The sequence below is a fragment of the Rhinopithecus roxellana genome, chromosome 15 (genome assembly GCF_007565055.1).
Source record: "Rhinopithecus roxellana isolate Shanxi Qingling chromosome 15, ASM756505v1, whole genome shotgun sequence".
Lineage (NCBI taxonomy): Eukaryota > Metazoa > Chordata > Mammalia > Primates > Cercopithecidae > Rhinopithecus > Rhinopithecus roxellana.
The window spans coordinates 3204201-3221795 of NC_044563.1; the positions used below are offsets into that span (position 1 = coordinate 3204201).

Here is a 17595-nt window from a genome sequence, read left to right on the forward strand (position 1 = left end):
CCGCTCCAAGCTCAGGACCCGCCCCTTCGGGCTTCCGCAAACCTAGCAATCCGGAGTCCTGGATAATAACAGGATTCCTGGGAGTCTCCGGAGGGTGCCTTTGGCCTCTGGGATTCACCCGAGCCGTTGGCTTTTGCTCCCCCCACCCCACCCCACCCCACCCCCTGGCTGTTCTTGGCTTGGAAGGCAGCTGGCGGAGACACCGTTGTGCACCCCTGGGCGGAAGGCGCCCCAGACCCGGTGGCCTGGGCAGCAGACGCCGGCGTATTACCTGGGTACAAAGTTTTCATTTGCTCTGCAAACGTTTTGATGTGCAGGCGGCCTTTATTTCCGAATCCTATTATTATAAATACTCCGTAGCGGGAGCCAGCTGCGTTCGCGATAATCGTGCAGACCGAACCGGACTTTACAAAATTCAGGGACTTTCTCGTCCGCCGGCTTTGGCCGGGGAGGGGGAGGTGCGTGAGCCATGCAGCCCGGGGCGGGGCGGAGGCGGCCAGGGCGCCCCGCGGTCTCCCGGGGTTGCCACAACAGACCCCACGCGCGCGCCCGAGCCGCAAACGCGGGCGGGAGCGGGGCCGGGGCGGGGGGCGGAGGTCCAGGGCGGGTCGCCCGCGGGTCCTGGGCCGTACGCGTCCTTTTGGCGGCGAGAGGGCCCCTCCCCTCCCCCACCCTCGCCGGAGCCAGCGCCCGTGCCGGGCGGGGCCGGGTCCTTCCCCACCCCCCGCACCTGAGCGGCGGCCGCGGTCCCGCGCTCCGGCGGGGCTGGGCGCGGCGCCGCTCGGCTTCCAGCGGCCGAGCCAGGTGTGCGCGGACGCCGCCGCTCCCGGGGGGCTCGGACCCGCCCCCGACTCGCCGAGCCAGGTGAGGCGGCGGCTAGGGACGCAGGGCGCGGGCCGGAGAGGACGGAAGGTGGCCCTTGGCACCCCACCCTGCTCACTAACGGCATTTTGGGTGCGTCTCGATTCCCGGAGCACCAGCTACCGGGTAAGCGCAGTCCTAGACCCAGAGAGGCTGGAGAGGTGGGCGCTGAGGGGAGGGAGCCGCGTGTCCAGGTGGGGGTCGATTTTCCGTAGAGAGCCCCTCCCCCCGCGTGCCTTTCTTTCCGGGCAGGGGCCGGTGTCGAAAGCTTTGGAAGCGGCGTGGGCTCAGAGCGCAGGAAGGAGTCCCCGCTTTGTCCCTGCGTGCACGGACCCCGTAGTCGCTGGCGCGTCCTGCCCCTTCCTCTGCAACAGCGCGTGTGGCGCGACCTCCGCCGCGCTCCCATGGTCTCCTTGCCCCAGGTCGCCGCCCGCCAGCCCTAGGACCCGGGCCAGGGAGCCCAGCGGAGGAGCTGGCGCGGGGCCGCCAGGTGGCGCGCGGGGGCGGAGACCCGAACCGCGGCCGCCAGATCCCCCGAGACCCCGCTGCGGTCACCCTGGCCCTGCACTCAGAGCTCCCATTCAGGCGCGCGCGGCGGCAGCAGCAGCTGTCGCGGAGAGGCCGGGGCCGGCGCGCCTGGTGCGGGCCCGGGGGTGGCGGGTCGGGCGCCCAGGTCCCGGGGGTCGCGCTAAGCCACAGCCGGGTGCCCGACCCCGGCCCGCCGAGCTCACCAACTGGGATAGGGAGACCCGGCGGGCGCAGCCCGGCCGCCACCGTCCGTGAATTATGCAGGAAGCTGGCACCGGCGCGCTCGAGTTGATCAAGTTTCCCTGGCAACTTTCGCCCGGGCATCCCTCCTCTCCGGCGGCCGGGCAGCTCCGCCCGCGCAGCCCGCGGCCCAGGCGCCTGCACCGGGTGGCCCCGGCCCCAGGCGCCAGGCGTGGGGAGCGCTCCCGGAGACGCCCACAGCGCACTCGCCACCTGGGCTGGGGCCGCCGGACTGAACCAGCAGGTGCGACCACCGCAGCGGGCCTCGCCGCCCGGGTTCGGGGGGATGCGGGGGCTGGGGTGGACCTCCCCGCCCGGGTTCTGGGGCTTGGGGTGGGGGTGCAGCGCGGCGCCCTCCAGGCGGGTCTGCGTGCGGACACCCTGCTCGAGGTGGGTGAGCGCGTGGGCGAGGCTTGCCTTTCCGTGGGGCTGGAGCACCCAGAGGGGGAAAGGATGGTGCGGGTGACCGTGGTTTTCGCGGCGAGCTTTTAAAGGGGCTCGGGGCGCCTGGAACTGAGAAGTCGCTCGGGCCAGGCAGGTGGGGGGTGTGTTGGGGGGGGTCAAGCTAAAGTACATAGGACCCTCGGGGGCTGGCAGTTGCGGGCAAAGGCCTGGGCGTCCTCAGAGGCCATCCGAAAATAAAGTGGTTTTCGGATGGAAATTCGAGGTAGTAAATTGGATAGTTGCGTGACCTCTTTTTTCGTTTGAAACTCAAGTTCGAACGTTAATGAGGCCAATCAGCTAATTAAGCTGCCAGATCCACAGAGGTAATTTTCGGAAGTCCCCCGGTGTGGGAGGGCGATTTGATCTCGACCTGGGATGTGAACCTCGGTTTTGCAGACCCAGCTACAGGGAAGTTCTGCGCCCCTGGAAAAGGACCTAACAGATTCAGCCTTGACCCGGGTGCCCTGAGGTCCTTATCCCATAATTAGTGACGCCCTACTACGCACTAGGCACCGAGCCCGGCGCCCCAGCGGTTTCAGCAGGTCCAGAACAGCCTCTGGGCCAATTGCTTTTGGAGTTTTCCAACTACTTGTGGGTTGGAAACAAGGTTGAGGGTCCGGTCCTAACAGGGTTGAGCCTGCGGGAGTGGAGTGAGCTTGGCCCCCGTCTGGGTTCAGTGTTACTTCTGGGGGAAAGCCGTTGTGGCTGCTCTAAGAGGGGAATTGGTAGGTGGGAGCTGTGGGTTTCTAGGCCGGATATCGCTGGCCTCTAAGGGGGCTTGAGGGAGACCCTTGTCCTGATAGGAATCTGGGTGTCCCAGTTAGTGCCTGCGTGATCCAGCTCCTGGGAAGCACTGTCTAAGGCCTCTGATTCCATTATCACACCCGGGAATTCCTTGTTTTCCTGGAAGGAAGAATTGGATGGAAAACTTGGTGCTTCTTTGGGTGCCTTTGGAAGGAGGTTGGAATTCAGGTATCAAAGGTAGCTCTTTACGAGTAGGTGATTTCACCCATGAAGATGATCCCAGAGGCCTCAGTTGACAGCACTTGGCTGCTTTTAACAAATTAGACTACCCCCGACCCCACGGGAGGGGTGTGGTCTGTGTGGGGGACCTTTTCTGCGTACTGTCTCCAAGTACAGTCTGCTATAGAAAGCCCTATTCCTATGTGGGTGAGTTTCAAGGAGATTTTTCATTCATTCGTTTCTTCATTTGGGTGCTTAGGGCCCATGCTGGCTTCTAGGGGTCTTGGTCTAGTCCGGGGACTGGGGAGCCAGGTGATATCAGATGTGAGCGCTGCCCAGAGGGAGGTAAAGGGATGCTGAGACTGCATTGCATTTTGTATGTCATTAGTAAAGAGGAAAAGGATGGGAGAGAAAAACGGGCTGGGAATTGACCAGTATACAGGAACACACTCCTAAAAATGGCTTTTTATGGGAAGGCAGTGCTTTAGCATACTTGCCTTATTTCCAAATACGTAACAGAGTTGCAGATGAGAGAGTTCTGGTGTCCCTGTCAGTCCTGATGAGGGATGAGGACTTTTCTAAAGTGGGGCTCAGCTTGGGAGTTGCTGCGGGGCCTGAGGTCATGCCTCCTACTGTAAAGGAGTTCTGGGCCTGGACACCTGAGGTCTCACCTGCCTGCAATTCCAGCCTCCTGCTTTGTAAACTCAAGCTGAAGCTTGCACCTGGGGCTGTTGTACCTGGAGTCTGAGGGCCCCTCCTTAGGGCAGCGGGGAGGGTGTGGCTGAGAAAAACCGTGGAAATGGATGCGCACAGCCTCTTCAGGAGCTTCCAGTTGTCCTGTAAGTGGGACTGTGAGCCCCAGGGAGGGACCCTTTAGAGCTTCTTGCCTTCACATGACCTCTTGACCCTCTCTGTTTCTGTAGACTGGGGAATCTGGAAGAAAGGGAAGGAGAGGGGAGAAGGGAGGATAGCTCCAGACGAAGGCGGGTCTTCTCCATCTCTGGAGTCCCCCACCCCTCGCCATTGGCCTGGGCACGGGGAGAATGAACCCCTTATTGAGAGGCTGTGAGCATATTAGTGCAGGGCTTGGAGCCTGCAGCACCCCCAGGGCTGAGTGACCTTTGTGACTTGGCCACTGCACCTAACCTCCCGCCCAAAATGATAGGCCTGTCGTTTTCTGATGGTCAGAGGATATCTAGGGTGTATTTGTTTGTTTCCGCACGAATAATCATCTGAGGGCCTGCTGCTGCATCCAAGCCTGGACTGGCCGCATCCAAGCCTGGACTGGCTGCACGGGCTGCCTCAGGGAGCTTCTAGGATAATGGGGAGGAAGAGGCGTGACTGGACAGTCCAGTTAGTCTGTATTGTGACAGGGCTTGTGATGGAGGTGACCACTGAGTGCTGCAGGGCATAGAAAGGGTCCCCAACCCAGCGTGGGGTGGGGCTATACAAACCCTTGGAAGAGGCCCAGGTTGTCTGCGTCCTCCTGGGACTGAACATGAGCACTTGGCAGAATGATCCAGTCCTTGTTCCTGGGGTGGGGACAGAGCCACACGCTAGTCACAATAATGTCAGCAGCTGCAGTGGGCATAGTGAGACTCTCACTGAACATTTTCCTTTTGGTTGGCATTAGTGCCATACTCTTGCTATTTATTCCCTCAGTAAATCTCACAGAAGCCCAAGGAGGCAGCTCCGATTCATTACGTTTCCCATTTCACAGATTAGGAGCTTGAAGCTCAGAGGAGTGAAGCCGCTTGCCTTAGCACACACAGCTAGCGGGTAGGGGAGCCCTTGACCCGGCACCGCCCGGTGGTTAAATGCGCACTGCCCAGCTGGAGAAAGCTGCTAGGCAGCGGTTAGAAAATTAGTCTTCTCGTTCCCGTGCTGTGAAATAGCCCTGCGGTCAGCAGGTGAAAACCAGTTTCTCATTAGACTTCTTGATGTGCTCCACGTTTTGCTTTGTGGAAAGCAGATTCAAGGACTGGTTTGATGCTGCTGATGGACGGCTGTCTCATTGGCCGTGGCTCCAGTACTGACGCTGGGCTTCCGGGTACAGGTGCTTCTGATGCAACCCTTTCCTGCATTCAAGGGTTTCCGTTCTTTGCAGGATATGGGAAGATGGGCCCATGCCCAGTACCCAGAGCCTGCCTTGGGTTTAGGGACCATAGACTGGGTCTCTCTGGATGCATGTACCCTGGGGATGGACCTTCAGGGAGGGACTGGTTGAAATGCAGCTCACTACCTGGGAGATTAAGCTCTTAAAAGCCTGTGGGGCTGCCAGGAGTTAGCGGGCAGCAGCAGGGACATGCTGGGCTCCCTGATTGGCTGCCAGATGTCATTGCTGAACCCGGCACTGCACCAGAGCGTGACTGGGGACAGTGTTTGAAAATTGTCCTTGCTGGGTGTGGTAGCTACTCTGGGGTTAGCTCAGTAAGGGGTGTGTGAATGAAATTAGGCCACAAACTCCCAATCTGAGGCTGCAGATTCCAAATGGTAGAGTGTGGAAGGGCTCCTAGCTCCCCGTCCTAGAAATTCTGATGCAGCAGAAAGGTAGCACGGGAGCCCACCAGAGGGAGGGGAAGCTCAGCTGGAGCAGCCCTGAGTTGCTGGACTTAGAAAGGCCTCACCAGACACCCCCCAGGAGGCGTGCATTAGAGGTCATAAGCCCTGCCTTGGCCCTGCTGGGCTGGGGCCTGCTTCTTGCATTTTTTTTTGTCTCTCCCTAAAAGTGTTTTAAAAACAGCTTGTTCTCTTATACATTTTCTGCAACAATTTCTTATGAAAAATTCAAATATCCAGCAAAGCTGAAAGAATTGCCAGTAAACGTTCAGATTGTGCCATTCATCATTTACCGGGCTTCTTACACATTTTAAAGTCAACATCTAACATTTTTCTTCATAGGTTTAAATATTTGTAAAGGCTACGGTACCTCTGTGAGGGTAAATATCAATATTTTAAAAGGAACTGTTGCCTAACTTCACCCACTGTGATATAAACCCATCGTGACTCACATCCACTTTTCCTTGACAGATACGTAAGTGAGCTTTAGGACATTTTCATCGTTCTTTTCTCTTCTTGAATTTATACAGCCACTTCCCCCAAAGAATTTTATCGTAATGTAATAGACTTTTATGCTCATGGGTCTTTTATTAATCAACCTAGCATACTTCTCTGCATGAAAAATATACATAAATTGACTTTCATAAAATTTCCCGTGACCTGAAGTTGCTAAGTATTTTAAAAAATTACCTCTGAATTGAAAAAGCTGTACAGTCATTGCTGGGGCACAGTTGGTCAAAAACTATAAATAAATTACAGATTTTTAGAAATGGAAAAGGGGAGCTGTTACTGGAGCTGCATCTCTGAGAAGGCAGTGGGTGTTTTTGGTGTTTTAATTGAAGCCCTGGTTGCATTAGCCCTTTTATTTGGTATCAGGAGGGCTCTTCTCCTGGGGCTGCACCGCCACCTCACCAGCTCCTGGGGGAAAGCAGTGCCTTTCTTATGTAAAAGAGCTTCAGGGATGTTGGGGAGGGGAGGTGGGCAGGGGGACCCAAGGCCTTTCTCCACTGAGCAATTTCGTGAAAGACTTGGCTACCTTTTAGACTGAGCTGGGTCCACTTGGAAAGGGTCCTTGCACCTCAGTTTGAAGCCCCCTATAAGGGAGAAGATCTTGGTTCACAAGATTACACCTGCATTCAGGGTCCTGCAGGTGATTCTTACCTGGGGACAGTAATGATACCTATGTGAGTGACAGGTGATGTCCGCTGTGTGCTCTGGATACTGCCAGGCTTTGCTACCTCCCTGCAGACTTGGGGGTGTCCTGCCCCACGTCCTCCTCACTCTGGCTCATCAGGTCCCTCCGCTTCTCAAGGAGAATCCAGAGTCAGCACCTGGAGTCCTCGGTGGGGTTGGGGAATGGCCGAGAGTCTGGACAGCTGGCAGCCTGGTCCCTGGTCCACTGGGGTGGGTCCTGGGAGGCTTAGGGCCAGGGAAGGGGGTGCGGGGCATCCTGGGTTTCCAGGCCTGGAGCTGACACAGACTTCTGGGTTCCTGGGCGATGGGAAATGAGCCTCTGAGCCTGTCTTTCCTGAAAATCTGCCCTGGATTCCTTCCCTGGGGAGAAGGCAAGCTTCTTGGGGAGTGGAGGGGGATGCTTCCACGCCCTCATTTGTACCCCTGAGAGCATAGGGCTCAGCCGTTCCTGTCCATGTTTTTCCTGCCGCCCCCCACAAATGTCCCTGGAATTTGAAGAATCTGCTCCGCCCCCCGCTTCCAGTGCAGGGGCCTGCAAACCAGGCCAGCCAGCTCCTGTCTGACCCCTCCTCACCAGGCGGACAGGTCCCCAGGAAAGGGACCATGTCTTGCTCCTATTTGCATTTCAAGGTCCTACAGTGGCACCAAGCATGGACCAGGGGACGTTGGCAGGGGAAGATACTGACCAGATGGCGTTGCTATGGCCCCTCATCCTAGTTCTGGACTTTCCCTCCCTCGAGGCTCATTCAGCTTCAGTGGCTGAACTTGCCAAAGGTCTTGTGGCCCAGCTGGGATCCACACCAGGCGGCTGCCCACTCCACCGTGCAGAGGAAGGCACCGCTTGCTTCTCCGGCCTCCAGATCGCCTCCTAGGTGGCACGCCAGTTTATTTTTCTGTTCGCTTTCGGGTAAAGCAGATGAGGTAGCACAGTGGTTGTCAGACTTTTAGCTTAAGGAACCTTTTTTGCTCTCTTAGAATTTTGAAGGACCCAGAAGCTTGCTGTGTATGAGCACTAACCTATTGTTATGCTGTTAGAATTTAAAAATATTTATTAATGCATTTAAAAATAGTAATAAACTCATTATATGTTGGTATAAATAATGTGTTTTTATGAAAAACAACTCTTTTCAAAACAAGAAAAACATTTGGTGAGGCTGGTTGAGGTGGCTCAGGCCTGTAATCCCAGCACTTTGGGAGGCCAAGGCAGGAGGATTGCTTGAGGCCAGCAATTTGAGACCAGCCTAGGCAATATAATGAGACCTGTCTCTACAAAAAATAAAAAATTAGCAAGGTGTAGTGGCATGCATCTGTGGTCCCAGCTACTCAGGAGGCTGAGGTGGGAGGATTACCTGAGCCTGAGAGGTTGATGTTGCAGTGAGCTGTGATCACGCCACTGTACTCTAGCCTGGGTGACAAGGTGAGAAAAAAAAAAATAGTGCAGTAGCTCACACCTGTAATCCCAGCACTTTGGGAGACTGAGGCGGGTGGATCACTTGAGGTCAGGAGTTTGAGACCAGCCTAGCCAAAAGGGTGAAACCCCGTCTCCACTAAAAATACAAAAATTAGCCAGGCACAGTGGGGCACACTTGGAGACCCAGCTACTCAGGAGGCTGAGGCACAAGAATCACTTGAACCCAGGAGGCGGAGGTTGCAGTGAGCCAAGATTTTACCACTGCACTCTAGCCTGGGCAACAGAGTGAGAGTCCATCTCTACAACAACAAAAAAGACTTGGTGAGAAGAGTGGCATTGTTTAACATTTTTGCAGTCTTTTTGCTGTCAGGTTTAATGGAAGACAGCTGGGTTCCCGTAACTGCTCCTGCAGTCAGCTATTTGCAATATCGCACGTTCTGTAGCTTCCGTTGTGCACTTGGGAGAGGATGAGCTTGAAAAAGCAGCTCACATCTCAGTGTTATGAGAATGGTTTGACTTCATAGATCTCTCGAATAGGCTGGTTCCTGGGGCTGTACGCTGAGAGCCTCTGGGAGGAGCATGGGATCTGCCTTGTCAGTGCACGGGTCTGGTTTGAAAGCTGGCTTTGCCATGTGGTCCAGGGGCTGCTTTGAATGTTGCATATCCCTTTTCTTGTCGTTCAGGATATTTCTGTGGAGTTTAGTTGGGGGCTTCAGACAGCACCAGGTGGTTCCCACCCCAGGGGCAGGCCTTCTGATTGTGGAGTCTAGGATGTTGGAAGCATGCAGGGGCACTTTCCAGGCTGTGGGGTCAGGGAGGCTGGCAGAGCCTGAGGTGGCTTAGGAGACTCTGGGAGAGCAGCCTGACCAATTTGTAGAGTGAGGCAGGCTTGCAAGTGTAGACAGGAGAGCGGAGAGGACTTTGTAGGTGTTTGGCTGCCAGAGGAAGCCTGTAGTTTACTTGTGAAGTCTGGTTTTGGTATCAGAGTAGTATTGGCCTCATAAGATGACTTGGGAAGCATTGTCTTCCATTTTTTTTTTTCTGAAAAGTTTATGCAAAATTGGCCTTCATTCTTCTTTAAATGTTGGATAGACTTCACCAATGCAGCCATCTGGGCCTAGGCGTTTCTTTGTGAAAACCTTTAAAATTATTAATTGGATCTCTACTTGTCATAGGTCTTTTTAGATTTTCTGTTTCTTGAGTCAAGTTTGTTAGTTTGTGTCCCACCAGAAACGTGTCCACTTCAAGTGAGTTTCTCTGATTCGGTTGCTGTGTAGTTGTTTGTAGCACCATCTCATTATTATTATTATTTTTGAGACAGAGTCTCACTCTGTCGCCCAGGCTGGAGTGCAGTGGCGCCATCTCGGCTCACTGCAAGCTCCACCTCCTGGGCTTACGTCATTCTCCTGACTCAGCCTCCTGAGTAGCTGGGACTACAGGCATCCACCACCAGGCCCGGCTAGTTTTTTTGTCTTTTTAGTAGAGACAGGGTTTCACTGTGTTAGTCAGGATGGTCTCGATCTCCGGACCTTGTGATCCGCCCGCCTCGGCCTCCCAAAGTGCTGGGATTACAGGCGTGAGCCACCGCGCCCGGCCTGATTCCTTTTAAGTCTGTAAGTTGGTAATAAGGTCCTTTCTTTCATTTCTGAGTTTGGTGATTTGAGTCTTCCCTTCTTTTCTGGATCATTCCAGCTAAGGTTTGTCAATTTTGTTGATCTTTTCAAATAACCAACTTATAGTTTTATTGATTTTCTTTATTGTGTTTCTAGCCTAGGTTTCATTAACTTCAGCCCTAACCTTTATTATTTCCTTCCTTCTGCTTGCTCAGTTTCAGTTTCCCGTTCTTTTTCTGACTTTTGCAAGGTGGAAGGTTTTGGTTACTGATTTGAGATTTGTCTTCTTTTTAATAGAGACATTAACAGATCTGAATTTCCTTTACTGCTTTAATTGTATACCATAAGTTTTGATGTGTTTTGTCTTCTTTTTCACTCGTTTCAAAGTGTTTTTCAATTTCCCTGTCGTTTATTCTTTGACCCATTGGCTGTTTGTGTGTTAATTTCCACATATTTGTGCATTTGTAAAATGGATTTCGAATTTCATTCCATCGTGGGTGGAGAACATTATTTGTATAATTTCAGTCCTGCTGATGTTTAATGAGGCTATTTTATGGCCGGGCATGAGGGCCTCTCCTGGAGAATGTTCCATGTGCCTTTGAGAAGAATGCGTATTCTGCCGTCTTTTGTGGCGTGTGCTGCAGATATCTGCTAGGCTGCTGTAGACTCTGGGATGCAGCAGTGAACCAGACAAATATTTCTGCCCCTGTAGGGTCGACACCCTCACCAGGGGAGCAAACAATAATTAAGGGAGATCATAAAGAAGCAGTGATGCCATGCGGGAGGAAAGGAGAGCTTGCTGGTGGGGACTGGGAGCCAAGGGGGCTGCTGTTTTAGCAGGGCGGTCAGTGCGAGCCGCACTGAGGAACTGGTCCTTGAGCAAACACTTAAAGGAGGTGAAGGAAGCGATGTGTGATAGAGGAGGAGTTCAGTGGAAATGAATATAAGAGCACTTTTTTTCCCAATGCACATTTTATAAATCATGCAAAATACTTATAACATAGAAGGGTACCCTTTTCACCATTTTTAGGTGTGTAGTTCTGAGGCATTAAGGACACTCACCTTGCTGTGCCACCATCGTCACCGTCTATCTGTAGAACTCTTCAGCTTGCAGAACTGAAACTACTTCCCCACTAAACACTAGCAAACCATCCCCCTTCTCCCAGCCCCTAGTGACCACCAGTCTGTTTCCTGTCTCTTTGGCTTCTGTAGGGACCTCATCCGAGTGGAATCATGCAGTGTTTGTCTTTTTGAGTCTGGCTTAATTCACTCAGCATAATGTTCTCAAGCCTCATCCATGTTGTAGTGTGTGTCAGAATTTCCTTCCTTTTTATGGCTGAGTAATATTCCGTTGTGTGGATGGACCACATTTTGTTTATACAGTCATCCATCCATGGGGACCTGGGTGGCTTCACCCTTTGGCTGTTGTACATGATGCTACTGTGAATGTGGGCGTCCAAATATCTTGAGTCCTTGCTTTCAGAAAACACCTTCTAAAGCAGTGTCCAGCCCCAGGCCCATCCAGTCTTGAGATACTAAAGCTGAGGTCTTTTACCCACTTGCTCCAGCCCAGGCTTTTACCCACTTGCTCCAGACCCAGGCTTCGTGGGTCTCAGGAGAAAGCAGGGGTGACCCTGAGTGTGGGAGAAATTGTGGGACAGACTTTTTCCCACGTCTGGTGTCTTCCAGTGAGGCAAGGTGCTGCTCCCTGGGAACCTAGTCCCTGGGAACCTACTGGGGATGTCTCATCTTTGTGGGTTCAACTCCAGCCTAGGGTTGGACCAAGAAAGACAGGGACCAGAGACAGTAGCAGGGGAGAGAGTGTCTCCTGCAAAATGTAGCTGATGGACTGATTAGATGCTTTCCGGTTGCCTCATGATCTTAAATGTGGGCTGGTTGTGCAATGGGTCATTTGCCGATCTCATGTGCAGTTGCTGGCAAAGGTACGTATTTGTTTGTCTCATGGGGCCTTGGGTCGCCTGTGTGGGGTGGGAAATGCGGGGTGTCCGGGTACTTCCCGCTCCCTGGAAGCTTTGCCTTGAAGTTTCCTTAATAGCCACTTTAAAAAATCCACCGAGTTGATCATGTAGCTCAGTTTATACATTTTATGGAATGGTTAACCCCATTTTATTCTTTCTCTTCCTGTTGACATTTGGGTTGTTTTCAGGATCTTGTTCTTTCAGACCGTGCTGCAGGGAACATTCTTCTCTGCAGGCCCTGCCGGGGCTTCCCTGGGTACCTCCTTAGATGAGAAGTTGCCTACCCCGGAGCTTTCACCATGCACAGAGCTGACTTTTGCCAATGTTCTCAAATTGCTCTCCCGGGCGTTGTACCAAGTTACAGTCCCACCCGCATGGTGTGAGAACTCCCTGGGCCCTTCCTCCTCAGCAAGACTTGGTGTTGCCTGATATTTGCCAGTCTAATGGGTGGGAAATGGTGTCTCCTTTTAACTTGCATTTTCTCTGATTCATAGAAAGCTTCTCCCAGTTCCGGTTCATCCACCACTCAGCTTTCCATTTTCTGAATGGACCTCCCTGGCTTAAGCAATCCTCTCACCTCAGCCTCCCAAGGACCTGCGACCACAGACGCACAGACTGCAGGTGCACAGCAGCACACCTGGCTGTTTTTTTTTTTTAGAGGGGGCTCCCTATGTTGCCCAGGCTGGCCTCAAACTCCTGAGCTCAAGTGATCCTCCCACCTCAGCCTCCCAAAGTATTGGTGTTTGTGGGCATGAGCCAACATGCCCAGCCCATTTTATTTTTTTTTGATGTGGCTCCTAGGAAATTTAAAATTACATTTGTGACTCCAATTATATTGCTATGGGGCAGCATGGATTTGTAACCTTCCTTCTCCAGGGGCTGGGGTCTGCCCCTTCTTGCTTGGCCCCCTGCCCTGCAGTGGCCCTGCTTCCACCGCCACCTTCTCACCCTCAGACAGAGTCCCCTTCCTTTTGACATGCTTCCTTTGAGTTAGCAGCAAAGACTCTAGTTGGAAGAACAGGAGAGGGATTAGGGAGAGAAGATGGGCTAGGACAGCTTGTCACGGCTTGTCACTCAGAGAGACCTGAGTGTGGGCAGGACCCCAGAGCTCATTGAGAATTAATCAGGGTTCTGCACTGCTGGCTCTGGACAGTCCAGGTCCAAACCTCTTGGAGAACAATGGACCTTGGGAGAAGATGCACCGCGTCTGGGTCCTGCAGCGGGTTTTCAGCAGATTTTATGCTGGATCAGAGAATCCTCATGCTGACAAGCCTCCCAGTACCCTGTGGCAGGCTCTTCATAGACCAAGCCTGGTTAAATAGCTTCTGGAGTTCATTCTCCTGAAGAACGAGGTTCTTACCAGAAGCAGTCTAGAATTAGTATCATATTACTGTTAGTAATTATTACCATTAGAATCATATTACTAATTTTAGCAGTCTAGAATTAGTATCATATTACTGTTAGTAATTATTACCATTAGAATCATATTACTAACTTTAGCAGTCTAAAAGTATCATATTACTGTTAGTAATTATTACTATTAGTGTCATATTACTAATTTTAGCAGTCTAGAATTAGTATCATATTACTGTTAGTAATTATTAGTATTAGTGTCATATTACTAATTTTAGCAGTCTAGAATTAGTATCATATTACTGTTAGTAATTATTAGTATTAGTGTCATATTACTAATTTTAGCAGTCTAGAATTAGTATCATATTACTGTTAGTAATTATTAGTATTAGTGTCATATTACTAATTTTAGCAGTCTAGAATTAGTATCATATTACTAGTGAGCATTCGTGGAGGCCGTTGGATCTTCAGATGGCTTTCTGGCCACCGCTGAGTGTTTGCCCAGCTCCCAGGGATGTGCAATTGCCGGAGACACCTGGCAGACGCCCTGCGAGATGTAGCCTGTGCCTGGTGGGCTCAGTGGCCTGGGGTGGGGTGGGTGATTTTCTGAACGAAAGGAAATGCCTCTGAGGTAACAGACCACCCAGCCAGCTGCAGGACGCTCCACATGTAGAGGCAAAAATGACTTCTTGGTCAGGTGCAGGTGGCTGATGCCTATAGTCCCAGCACTCTGGGAGGCCGATGTGGGTAGGTGGCTTGCTTAAGAGCAGTTTGAGACCAGCCTGGGCAGTGTGGTGAAACCCTGTCTCTAGAAAACAAAACAAAACAAAAAACAAATATTAGCTGGGCATTGTGGTGTGTGCCTGTAGCCCCAGCTTCTCAGGAGGCTGATGTGGAAGGACCACTGAGACTGGAAAGGTTGAGGCTGCTGTGAGCTGAGATGGTGCCAGTACACTCCAGGCTGGGCAGCATAGTGAGGCCCTATCTCAAAAAAGAAAAAAAATTGACCATTCACAATGCAGTAATAACGTAGAGTGACCTGTATCTTTGTAGGTAGCTCAGTCAGTCAGTCATTGTCATTATCATTAATGTATTATCTGCAGACATTGTTGGAGGCCATTTCAGTACCTGCTGTGTGCCAGGAGCTTCGTGCATATGGTCTCGTGGAATCGCCAGTTGCTGTCTGGGAGTATTTTAATGCCCATTTCACAGAAGGGAAAACTGAGCTCCAGGGAGGTGCATTGGCTGGGGCTTTGAACCCATGTAGCAAGTTACGTGTTATAACCAGTAGAATGGAAGGGGACGGGAGCATTTAATCTCCTTCACTCCAGTGAGTCCTCCCTCTGGGCCTGCCTGGCGGCCCCTCCTGGTCATCTGTTGACGTGTTCTCAGCCAGTCCTTCCTCACGCCTCCTGGGTGTTTGTGAACAAAATGCTTGTGAAGCCGTGAGCTGGACCTTCCTGTGAATGAAGTCTGTCCCTGTGACTCTGTGTCTGGACAGCCCCTCTTCTGGGGAGAGTCCTCTGCAGCAGGTGCAGTCAGCATGGGGACAGAGAGGACACAGAGGGCCCCAGCTCTTCAACACTTCTGCTGATTGACTCCGGCAAGCTCTGGCCATAGACGGTGCATTTGCCCAGCCGAGTTGAGTGTCACCGTGTCTCAGCGCCCTGTTCTCTAGGCCGTGGTGACGGGTGATCTGCCTGGAGAATTTGGGCCGCGGAGGGAGCATAGCACTGGCCAGGAGGGGCCTCTGGCCTCTCCGCTCTTATCCCGACATCTTTGGGTTTTGGGGAGTGTTGTGTTCATTTTCCTTGCTGTAGTAAGTGGTACATCGCAGTGCAGAGCAGCTCTGCCGTATTGCTGTGTGACCTTGGACAGCCCAGCTGGCCTCTTTAGGCCTTGGTTTTCTTATCCTTGAAATGGGGGTACTAACATATTTCCGGTAGCTGTGAGCATTAAATAAGGCAATTTTGTAAAACTGAGACTACGGTAAGCATCCACGTACTGCCAGCTGTTCTTACTGTCTTTAGTGGTGACGTCTGCATCATCTGTGTCCATGCGACCTGTGTCACATGTGGATTGTTGGGTCTGTAAAGTGCCTGTCTTGTCAGGGCTCCCCACTGGCCTGTTGAGACCTCGGGCTGGCACAGAGATCCTGTTACAGGCAGAGCAGGGGACGCTGTGGCCTCCACCTGTTCTCTGCAGAGCCTCCCATGTGGGCTTCATGAGTGCACAGGGTTCAGGGACTCAGGATGATGGGGTGCCCAGTGGCAGCCCCCCAGCTCGTGCAAGGGACATCTGCAACCTTGGCCCCCTCTCCCCAGCCAGTCCCACCTTCAGTCCTTGTGTGCATGTGTGCAGGGCCTGGGGACAGAGGTGAGTCTGTGTGTCACAGGGAGAGCCCCTTGGGAGGGGCCACCCTCATCCCGTGGGAACTCCAGGTGACTGGGTTGCTCTGCTACCCACGAGCCTGGGTAGTGGTGTGTGTTCATCCTTGTCAGCCTTTGTGGCCCTCAGTGGCTTTTCCTGACATGGATGAGCCTTTTTCGTTGGACATCTTATCCTGCCATGTTTTACTGAAGAGAAAGGGGCAGGGGGCCTGGGAAGGGGAGATGGGGTCGGCTGTACAGCTAGTGACTCAGTTAGGGACCCTTCCATAAAGCCTGCATTGTGGTGGGCTTGGGGCCTTTGGTGTTAGACAGGCAGGGTTAACTCCTGCTTTGCCGGAGCCTCCCCATAAGTGCCACGATGTGACCTGGGTGAGTGACTGGATCCTTCACTGTAGGCCTTGGCTTCCTGATCTTTAGGTTGGAGATAACGACACCTATCTAATAAGCAACTGTTAAGTTGAGAGTCGTGTTAGTTAATCTTTGCTGTATAACAGACCACCCCAAACAAAGGGTAAAACACCTGTCCATTTCAGGGCCGGATAGTAAATATGTTGTACTTGCGTGCTGTGCAGTGTCTCTCCAAAAAAGCAGTCAAAGGCAACATATGAATAAATGGGTACGACTGTGTTCCAGTAAAAACTACTTATAAAAACAGGCTTGGGCTAGAATTGGCCCGTAGGTGGTCGCTTGCTGACCCTGATTTATTTAGCTCATGGTTCTACAAGTTGCCCACTAGACCCGGGCTCAGTCCCTGGACTCAGTCCTCCTTGCCCACTGGCTACTTGGTGGTTCTGGGCTCCTGAGGGCAGCAAGACCGGGAACTTCAGGATGCCACGGTCTGCAGCTTCTGCTTGCATCACATTTGTTGCTATTGTCTCTGGGTTTATTGACATGGCCAGAGCGAACACAGTGACCATTTCCAGGGTCGTTGTGGGAGAAGACTTCCCAAGATGGTAGATCTAGGAGGTACGGCTGATTCGAGCTGTTACTGTGACAGCCTCCCAGGCCCACAGCGCAGTCCTGACTGTGCCAAGTCCCTGCCGGCCGCTGCCTGCAGTGTTGCCCTCTGGGCGCAGAAAGACCTCACAGGACTATAGAGGTGCCACATTGGGTTTTGTTTATCTGTTTGTTTTGAGACGGAGTCTCACTCTGTCACCCAGGCTGGAGTAAAAATGTCGTGTTTGTGCGCTGTGCAGTGTCTCTCCAAAAAAGCAGTCAAAGGCAATGCGTGAAGGAGCGGACACAGCTCTGCTCCAGTATAACTTTACTTAGGAGAACAGGCTTGGGCTAGAATTGGCCCGTGGGCAGCCGCTTGCTGACCCTGATTTATTTAGTTCACGGTTTTATAAGTTGCCTACTAGAGCCGGGCGCAAGCCAAATGCGATCTTGGCTCACTGCAACCTCCACCTCCCAGGTTCAAGCAACTCTCCTACCTCAGCCTCTGGAGTATCAGGGACTATAGGTGCACGCCACCACACCCAGCTAATTTTTATATTTTTAGTAGAGATGGGGTTTTACCATGTTGGCCAGGCTGGTCTAGAACTCCTGACCTCAGGTGATCTGCCAGCCTCCTCAGCCTCTCTCCAAGTGCTGGGATTACCGGCGTGAGCCACCGTGCCTGGCCTCACATTGGGTTTTGATGCTTTTACTGGTCACAGCATTTTATGGTTCAACCAGGACGCATAATGCATGTTTTAATTTTATTCCTGAGTAATTTTGCATGGTGACTGTTGGTAAGCTAATTTCAGCCTGCCCTGTTGCCTTCTCTGGCCGTTGAGCTGGGGACAAGGAGAATGAGGAGTGTTCTGTGAATGGTGAGACAGGCCCCGAGCAACATCCCTCTCAGTCCGGTCCTGCCTTTCAAACAAACAGTGTTTGTGGAGGGGATGGAGGAGGCTGAGCAGGAAGAACCGAATGGCCAGCTTGGCTTCCTCCTGGTCCTGGCTCTGCCGTCAGCACCTGCTGTTCTGGCCTCAGTTTTCTCAGCAGGAGAATGGGTGCATCTGTTAAAGTCACATTGCTTCTGGCACAGACGTCAGCAAAGGCAGCCGGCAGGATGG

At 52.6% G+C, this 17595-nt stretch overlaps 1 protein-coding gene across 1 annotated transcript in view; it reads left to right on the plus strand.

Annotated features, from left to right (window-relative positions):
* Positions 1 to 781: 781 nt before the first annotated feature.
* SHANK2 (SH3 and multiple ankyrin repeat domains 2) overlaps positions 782 to 17595 on the plus strand; it is a 679458-nt gene continuing 662644 nt past the window's right edge. The window contains exon 1 of the mRNA XM_030918720.1: positions 782 to 987. The gene's annotated coding sequence lies outside the window, so the exon portion shown is untranslated. The remainder of the gene's footprint in view (positions 988 to 17595) is intronic.